The sequence below is a fragment of the Lampetra fluviatilis genome, chromosome 59, assembly GCF_964198595.1.
Source record: "Lampetra fluviatilis chromosome 59, kcLamFluv1.1, whole genome shotgun sequence".
Taxonomy (NCBI): domain Eukaryota; kingdom Metazoa; phylum Chordata; class Hyperoartia; order Petromyzontiformes; family Petromyzontidae; genus Lampetra; species Lampetra fluviatilis.
The window spans coordinates 4,345,358-4,355,430 of NC_136333.1; the positions used below are offsets into that span (position 1 = coordinate 4,345,358).

The window sequence follows — 10,073 nt, forward strand, 5'->3', positions numbered from 1 at the left end:
CCACCACATAGCGACGGGGGACGCGGCCCCTATTCGACAGAATCCCTTCCGGCTCAGCCCAGCCGAGAAGGAGCATGTACAGTCGGCGGTTAATGACATGTTGGCGGCCGACATCATTTCGCCCTCTTCCAGTCCGTGGGGTGCTCCCATCGTCCTTGTTAAAAAACAGGACGGGTCCTTGCGGTTCTGTGTCGATTTCCGCCGCCTAAACAAAATCTCAATGGCCGACGCGTATCCGCTCCCTAGGATGGATGAGTCGCTGGATGCCTTGGCGGGAGCACAGTTTTTTTCGACGCTTGATCTGCTTTCGGGATTTTGGCAATTGCCCCTCGATGACGAATCGAAACCAAAAACCGCTTTCCGGACACCGGGAGGCCTATTTGAATTCAACCGATTGCCCATGGGCTTACATTCCGCTCCCGCCACGTTCCAGAGGCTCATGGAATTGGTTTTGTCAGGACTCCAATGGGACACCTGTTTGATTTACCTCGATGATATCATCGTTTTCAGCCGGACTTTTGAGGAGCACCTCCAGCGACTGAGAGCGGTGTTCCTCAGGATGCGTTCCGCTAAACTTAAATTTAAACCGGCTAAATGTTACCTGCTTCGGGAATCGGTCAGGTACTTGGGCCATATCGTTAGCCGTTCAGGGATCTCGACAGACCCTGCTAAGACGCACTGCGTCAGCTCATGGCCAACGCCAACCTCGGTCACTGAAGTCCGCAGCTTCATAGGATTCGCCTCCTACTACCGTCGTTTTGTCAAACAATTTGCCACCATAGCCAGGCCCCTGCACGCTCTGACGGCTAAGGGTGTGAGGTTTCACTGGGGGCCGGAAGAGGAGGCTGCATTCTGCTCCCTTCGTGACGCCTTGGTGCGGGCTCCCCCCTTGTGTTACCCCGATTTCACGCAACCGTTTCTGCTCGACACGGATGCCAGTAACACGGGTATCGGGGGAGTGCTCTCACAGGTGGTCGGGGGGGTCGAACGGGTGGTCGCCTACGGTAGCAGAGTTCTGTCACCTGCGGAACAACGCTACTGCGTAACGCGTCGTGAATTATTGGCGATTGTTTTTTTTATACAGCAGTTCAGGCCGTATCTTTACGGCCGTCCTTTTGTGGTTCGTACGGACCATGCGGCTCTCCAATACGCTATGCGGGTGGCGCAACCCTCCGGCCAATTGTCCCGATGGTTGGAGGTCCTTCAGGACTACCAATTCACGACGATTTACCGTAAGGGATTGCGCCACTCGAATGCGGATGCCTTGTCGCGATTGCCGCCGCGCACGGAATGCGCATGTCTGCTGGGATCGGCGCGGTGTAAACCCCCTGTCGCCGCCCCCGCGGAGGTTTTGCTCGCAGCCACTGACACTACGGGGGTCGACGCTCCTACGGGGACGGACTCGTTACTAGCGTTGCCTCTCATCGAGTGGGGCCGTCTCCAAATGGCCGACAGCTCCCTACTCACGCTACGTCGGAAGGTTGACGCTACCGGAGGGGGGAAACGCGGGTCGGTTCCTGGGTGTGCAGACAGGGCCTCTTGATGAAGTGGGACAACATGTCTCGGCGTCACGCGCTCGTTGTGCCATTTGCTATGCGGGGGAGGGTCGTTCTGGCTGCTCATGAACGACTCATGCATCTGGGTTTTCACAAAACGCTTGCCCTAATCCAGCGAGACTATTATTGGCCGGGGATGGGCAACGACGTGGCGAACATCCTTAAGGGATGTGTAGGGTGCGCCCAAAGAAACCCGCCACCGATAGCGGCTAATCCACCGCTGTAATCCATTCAGGTTTCGCGCACAAACGAACTGGTTGCGCTCGACATCTTGGGGCCTTTTCCCGCTACACCTAGGGGTAATAAGTACCTGCTGGTTGGCGTAGAGTACTTCACCCGTTGGCCCATGGCATGGCCACTCGCCAACCAGTCGGCTGCGGCAGTGGCGGACGCCTTTGTCCAGGGCTATGTTTTGGACAAGGGCGCCCCCGAACGCTTGCTGACGGACCAAGGAAAACATTTTTCGAGTGTTTTGTTGCGTGAGGTGTGCGATCTGTTGAGTACAAAGAAAGTGCGTACCTCCCCGTACCACCCGCAGACTGACGGAATGGTTGAACGTCTGAACAGGACCATTACTTCTATGCTGTGCCAACAGGTCTGCAACGATCAGGTTGATTGGGACTTACAGGTACCGGGGGTACTTGCGGCCTATCGAATGGCCCCTCATGCGGCGACGGGGTTTTCCCCATTTTTTCTCATGTATGGGCAGGAGGCCGATCCGGCCATGGACGTCCAACTGGGGATTTCCCAGCCACACGAAAAATCTAAATTGGCAGACCACATCAAATTTAATATCGCCAAACTGGCTGAAGCGCGAGAGGCTGCGAGATTGAATTCGCGGTCTCGGCAGATCGCGAACGAAAGGTTGCATGAACGAAAGGTGCATACGCACGATTGGAAACCAGGCGATAAGGCCTCGCTGCATTGTCCACATACACCGTTGGCTACGTCCCCTAAATTGTTGAGGCCATGGAGGGGACCGGTGGAAATTGTGCGTGTTGCACGACCCCAGAGTATACAGATTAAATGGGAAAAACGCCGTTGGTACGTGCACCCCTCCCGACTGAAACCCTTCGCGGCACCGCGTGACCCCACTTTGTGCCGTGGCGACCGAGCGTGTGATGTGGCCGTCGACTCGGGGAGGGATCTGTCGCAGGCTGATCCTCACGTGTCTCCGCCTGACCCACCCCCAGGTGTCTCGGACCTGACGGCTGTTGACCATCGGGAACCGGAACCCCGCGGCACGCGCGGATCTCCGATGCCTGGCCCGTGCCTTCCTGGACTGCCGGCACCACCGGACGGTCAACCGCGTCGGGTGCCGTACGACGGACCGGCAAGGCGGACTCGTGCTAGGACACAACACTTTTCATGAAGAAAAAAAAAAAAAACATTTTCAAACCCGAGCTCGCCGCCGCGTTCCCCCTCTGCCGGGGTAATGTCCCATTCAAGGGGCGCTCGGAAAGAATGGGACGCTGCACGAGTCGGAAAACATTTTTTTTTCTTGCATACACATTTATTGTTGTCACTCGCCGGATTGTACATATTGTTCTTCTTTGGTTTTTTTCGGTTAAGTCACGTCTAAAAATAAAATAATAAATTAAAATAACATATTACGACGTTTCGATTGCAACACAAGCAATCATCATCAGGTATAAAAGAAATAGCAACAAAAATCTAACTAGAAAACTATAGACAGACATACAAGCAGACAGACATCACAACGGCACACAGAGAGAGGACACAAATCGGCACAAAGAGAGGGGTCGTTTCTGTGACGGTCCCTTAAATATAGAGAGGGGGGGCGGGGACGGAGAGAGGGAGGGGGCAGAGAGAATTAGCATATCAATGAGTGTACGGCAACGTACTGCTGTTGCAAGTAAGATGACAATGTGGAACGGGCACGCAAAATTGAAAACGGGCACGCAAAATTGAAAATTAGGAGACAGGCACACGAAAATTAAATAACCTAGCAAAATATCGAAATGTGATGTAATACAACACAGAGAGTCGGTTAACACACAATTAACGCATAGCCTGGTTGATTACGTGTTTCATATTGTTCTTTTTGTGTTGTTGCGATTGTTGTTGTGTTACGGGGCACACATGGGGGGAGTAATACATTTTTATAGCAGCCGGGTCGGCTGCGAGCTATGTGGTAGGGGGTGATGTAGTGGTGGTGTTGACGTGCGCCGACAGTGATGGATTACGGGGCGGCGCGGGGTGCGGGGTTGGGCACGCATGTGGGCGTGGTGTGGACGCGCGCGCCGGGAGGGAGTGAGTACGGGGCGGCGCGGCGTAGGGGATTGTGCGCGCTGACACGAGGTGAGAAAAGGGGATCGTGGGCAGCGCGCAGTGATTGGTCAAAAGGGATGGGTGCTCTCAGCGACGTCCGCAGGATGGGCATAAAAGAGGACGTGCGGGAGCACTCGTGTTAGTTGTTAACCAGTTGAAGATTGAAGACGGAGTTGAAGAAGTAGTGCCCTGAGACCCCTAGTCCCGCAGTCCTTGTCAGGACCGGGGCCCTGTGTGGCTCGGAGGCGAGACTGTGGGACCCGTGGTCCGACGCCCATGTGGGTCGGGACTGTGGGACCCAGAGTCGAGACGGACACCCCGGTTGGGTGTGTTCCGAGAGGCTACGGGGCGTAAGAGCCCGTGTTGGTGTAGCCAGGAGAACCGTGTGGGTTAGGCTGGTGTTAGCCACCCGTGTAACTAAGTGGGTGTTGGTCACCCGAGTAACTATAGCTGGTGTTAGTCACCCGTGTAACTATAGTTGGTGAAATAAAAGAGTGTGCTACCCGTGAAGTCGTCTCCCGCCGAGTTACTACACTACACATGCATAGCAGCGCTGCTCAGCAGGCACTAGGTGGTTTTTCCACCACAGAAGCCAAGCCGTGCCGCGACGTCACACCAGTATAGGCGCACGTAGATGACTCGGCAGCGACCCTGTGTGCATACATTGTGCTGACTGATATCGCACACAATGAACGCCAGATGCCTTGTGATACCAGCAAAGCATGGTTAGGTTCTGGCTTGGCACGGAAAATAGGTAGTTGATATCGACCCGTAGTGCCGTGAAGGCCCATCACTGGCTCAACTCGGATATGCCAGTAGAAAAGGGGTACAAAAGAAACTAGCTGTCTAGAAATGGAGCCACTATACTGCTTGGTGCTACACGCTGGAAATAATTACATCCGTCCCGATTGTCTGTCGGTGTGTCCATCTGTGTGTGTCTGTACGCTTCAGGACACTTCCTGTCTTAACGAAAACTATTTTTAAAAACATAGCTAACCCAATTGCTACACATCTAATCAAACAGCTCACCAACACCAATACCAAACTCACCGCCTTACTTTACAATTGAGATGTGGTTGCATAGACGCTATAATCCAGTATAATGTATTTAATAAACGTACACAGATTACACAAGAGATATCTAGACTTACACACAGAACCACAGACTCACATAGGGACATACTTACACAGAAAGCCATATATTTACACAGAGAACCAAAGACTCGCAGAGACCCATATACTTGCACAGACAGACAGTCTCACATCGGGACGCATAGGCTCACAGAGACTCATACTCAGACCAATATACTTACGCAGAGACCAATATACTCACAAAGTGACTCATAGACTATCAGAGACTTATGACCGCATCTTTCCCACTATAAAATAAATATGCCCACTGTTTCTGCATAGCATGTTGAGATGTGGTGGGTCGCATTTGGACGCTATGTAAATCCTCATTGTACTGCACTGAGTCACAGAGTTCAATAGACTCCAAGCGATCCCATAGACTCCCATCAATACATATACCCTACTGCATCGTTATCTCTAGAAAAAAAGGCTCGTCCATTATTTCTGTATGGCTTCTTGAGATGCGGTTTGGCCACATTTAGACTTTATATACAAATACACTTTGCATTGGAAACTGTAATGTATTTTCCTACCAGCTTGTTATTCGTGTAGGGTGCAGTTGTACAACCGTAGTTCTGTTTAACACCTCTGCGTGTGTGTCTCTTTCTCTCTCACAGGCTCGGATCTATCATCGTTGACTGCCACTGCTACTTCTCTAACAGCACCACGAGTGTGCCAGACATCAAGAACACATTCGCTAACGGCACGGGCGGAGTCGTAAATCTCGGAGACTATCAACTCTATCCCAACAGCCTCCAAGTCGACCGTACGTAGTGTCAGCAGGGCAGCAGAAGTTCCTAGAGGCCCACTGTAGAAAGCCATGAGGGGCTGCCTTATTTATATAAACACGTCCTATTTTCATATTCCATGGACGCTTCATATCACAATATTTTTTATTTCCAAAACGGTATTCCTTATCAAACTATTAATGGTATCCTTCTTGAATTAACAAAAAGTTATACAATTAACACCTTGCTCTTCTACATATTTGTGACCTGCATATAAAATACTTTAAGAAAATCGTTGTTAGTATGTGCCACTCTGGTTGATATAAATTCGGCATTTTCAGGCCAATAGCTCAATGACCATTTAGGCCCTAAGAGGATAATTTTCATCACGGTTGCTGTCCACTGGCACAAAGACCTATAAAACACCAAGCGGCCAGAAGCAAACACCATAATTAAAGTCATAATTGATAAGAGTTGACTTGTGATGAGCCGCAATTGCCGTGCAAACTATACCACTGTCTAATGCGCCTACTCAAATTTCACACGCGTTTGTATTTTCTTTTGGCAGAAGACAACATTCTGGTTTCCACAGCAGCCCCTACCACGACAAAACCGATTTACTCTGCAATGAAGCCGCTGCCATATTGGATCATATTCATCATCGCACTCTGCTGCCTCCTGTTCGCAGCGATGCTCTTACTCTGCCTACTGATGGTAAATAGAGCAGCCCGACACACGTTACGCTCCAAACACATGGATACAATAAGTCACCCTATGTTTCTGAAACCTGAATTCTAATTGTACTTTGAGTAATATAAAAATAAGCTGCCCGACCCTATTCACGATCCAGGGAATTCATTATTTTATGTGGATTTATGTTTGCGTAATATTTTTTATTTCTAACCTGACACCAGTTGCTTTAATGCCGATTTGTATTTGCTTCATTGCTCTAATTTATTTGATTTGTTGTTGTCATTTTGGTGACCTAAGTTGATTTTGGTTCAACCAGGTAAGAACTCAACGAGACCAGGATGTAAGTCTCATTTGCAAGAGTAACCGGGGTTACCAAATATGACAAAAGGAAAAATGTACAAACTATAACAATGAAGCACATCGAAATCAGAGAGAAAACCCTGAACTGCCTTACACCTAAAAAATACTACACGTAAAGAGTATAAAAATACATTCCTGTAATGAAAACTAAATCTAGATTTAAATTTACTTCTTTAGAACTGATTTTATTGTTTAGTTTGTTGTCCTTCCACCGCACCTCCAATTCGCACGGTTGTTCAACATATATATACATGCAACATCGGTTAAAAACAAATGAAAAAAGTTTTCGGAATACAAGTTAAAGATAAATTATAATGGAATGTGGGTGATAATTGGACTAGTATGCAAACAAGAAATAATAGTTAGCAGTTATTTCCATCTCTCTGAGTTACATACACGCTAAATGTCTCACTAACACAGCCACCGTTGCACCTTTTCCTCGATGTGGTCTTGTCCCTCGTTTTTCTAACGAGCTGGATGTCTCACTAGCACAGCCACCGTTGCGTTGGTTCGTTTATATTGGCATGCTAATCTCTCACAATACAATGACCACCTCCACAGCTGCGTCGTCGTCGTGGAGGTACATCACCGATCTTACATTGACATGCAAATTCCACCTCTAGCCCCGCCCACTTATCCTTCGGCTGAGCCCATCTCAAGCCAATATAACTTCGTGGTTCAGCAGCTCTCCCGCTGTATTTTCTCCTGCCTCGGCAGCTCTCCGGATATTTTTTTCACCTGATGACGATTGCTTGTGTTGCGATCGAAACGTCGTGATAATTTTATTATTTTTCTATCTACGTAGCTTTACCAAAAGACCCAAAGAATAAGACACACCCCCAGATTTGGGGTATTTTTAAAAAAACACGTGTTTTATCATTGGAAGAATACAGTTCGATGGAGAGCCATCTTCCATAAGAGGATTATGAACATGATGTTTTGAAATTTGGGGAGATATGTCTTCTCGAATATGATTCTAAATGGCTGGTGATATCGTCTGCCATACGAGTAGTCATGCATTGCTATGGTGACCATCTTCCAGAAGATGATTTAAACAATAATTTTGAACAAGGCTACGCGTTAAACTTAAATTAAACAATTAGATTAAAATACATCTTCCAGAAGACAATGTAGTCTCCAGATTATACGTCGAACCTCAAACTTTTGCTTTAAAATACAGGGGACAGTGTGACTTATAATCCGGAGAAATAAGTAGTACTGCTACACATTATTAGCACAACCAATTTATATTAAAGAATGTTGCAATTCTACTTACAACAATGCAAGAAATCAAGTAGTAAAAGGGTGAGTGATGTACAAAAATAAATTCTGTCAAAATATATATTCCCCTTACCAATTGAAAAATATGCATTTTCATCATCATCATTGTACTATTTTATCCACTGTTGCTTGTCTTTAACCTATCTATATGCATCTCTACGAGTGTTTATCTATTTCTGAGTCTCGAGAGCTATGAATCTTGATGCGTCTCTATGCATCTCTATATGTGTATCTATGTATCTCTGTGACTTCTATGTATCTATATGACTCGATGGATTTACTAAACGGTCCATTATTTGGATTGAATGGCCACAATTGAACTGCTGTGGCTTGTCTTTAATTTCCCATCTGTGAAAGAGATGCGCGCATCACCCTGTTGTTGTTCTGACGAGGTCGATGGTTACACCACCAGCATCTTCGAGGAGGAATGTTAAAGCCAGGAGGACTTCTACAGTGCAGGGAAACGTGTACACTCTGGTTGGGGCAATGGGGCCTTCCATCACATGTGTGTTTCTGATGATGTTGCATTTATACGTTTCTTTGCTTTTGACAGCTTTGTGTGAAGTACTGCCGGCACCACACGGGAAAATACCAGACCATGCAGCGACCCTGGGGAACCTACTACCCACACCTGGACTTGAGAAAAACGCACTAAATCTAGGGAGCAATGGACATGGCACGAGTCGCTCGCAGTGCATGCTCCGTGAAGTTTGAACAAACGTAGCACTTTACTTAAAAAAAGAATAAAAAATATGGCGTTTAATAACTTAAAAGTGTGTATGTGTAGGTAGACTTAAACAATCTATCTTTTTATATATATGAACTGTTTATGTTAAAGAATGTGGAAACCTTTATCCTTTTCCCGCAATATAAGTGGTATGTTGATGTAAAAATTCAAATATATATTTTAAGAAATGTATGCAAGCCGTATAAGTTACAATGTATGTTATTCCATTTCTGTTAAGCATTCACTATTAGATTTGAAAGTTGTGTTATGAAATGAATGTTTGCTTCTTTTATGTGGGAATTTTTAGTATATATTTCATTGCCAATTATCAAAATGTCCATGAATTTACATGTAATGCTTTACATTTCGAGAGCCATATATGCTTGGGGGGGATGCTAGGGCTTTTATTTGGATTTTTTGCTTTTTTCCATATGGCTGGGCCATTTAGTTTACATTTTTATGCTACTCATGTATCGTTTCATTTCTTAACTAACTCAGGTGGTTGGCGTTACTGTTACACTTTTAGCTAAACTCGTATTCTTGCAAGCAAAATATAATTGAAAGATGTCCTGAAAAAAGTTGATAACCCACCTAAAAATATACCATATTCTCCAGACTATCAGAAATTCTAGAAAGTAAGACGTATACAACACATGTGCTCCAGTGTCAATAAAGTTCTGCAAATCTTGTCACACTCCTACCAGATACTAAAATTTACCCCTAACTTTTGCATTAGATTTCAAGGAAAAAAGCATATCATAATACAGAGAATATGGTATATACAGTACAGTATTTTAAAAATAACCCACACTGGCACTTTGAAATCCACTGTTGATCAGTTGGAGCGCAGCTCTCCGATGTGCGTGTTGTTCGGAATGATGTCTGACGTTTCAGTCAACGTGCTGGGGGATTCAGAAACTAAGAGATCATGCCAAACAACACACACTGCGGTGCAACCGTAAAACACATTGGAACGCTGCTCAGCACAACCGTGAAACCGAACGCAGTTTGTATCTTCACACAAATGGGTTTGCACGATGAACTTAAACATTCCAAAAAATGTATTCCACTTAACCTGCTTATCATCTCAACAAAAGCCTACACTTTTTGAAACAATAATGTTGTGGTTATCAAAATTATTCCAGGACATTCTTCAATTATCATAATAAAAGTAGATTAGAATATAAAAAAAAATATATATAAAATATAAAAAAAAAATCTATCAATAAAAATATTAATAATATTTTCGTGTGTGTCTTTTATTTGTTGTTGACAATGATGACTAAAAATGTATATCACCACATC

General features: G+C 46.0%; 1 long non-coding RNA gene across 1 annotated transcript; it reads left to right on the plus strand.

Moving 5' to 3' along the window:
- The first annotated feature begins 5,687 nt into the window (after positions 1-5,687).
- Positions 5,688-8,607, plus strand: LOC144950808 (uncharacterized). Its single transcript, XR_013640405.1, has 3 exons — positions 5,688-5,745; positions 6,276-6,421; positions 8,595-8,607. It is a non-coding gene; the product is annotated as an uncharacterized LOC144950808 (long non-coding RNA).
- Positions 8,608-10,073: the final 1,466 nt, after the last annotated feature.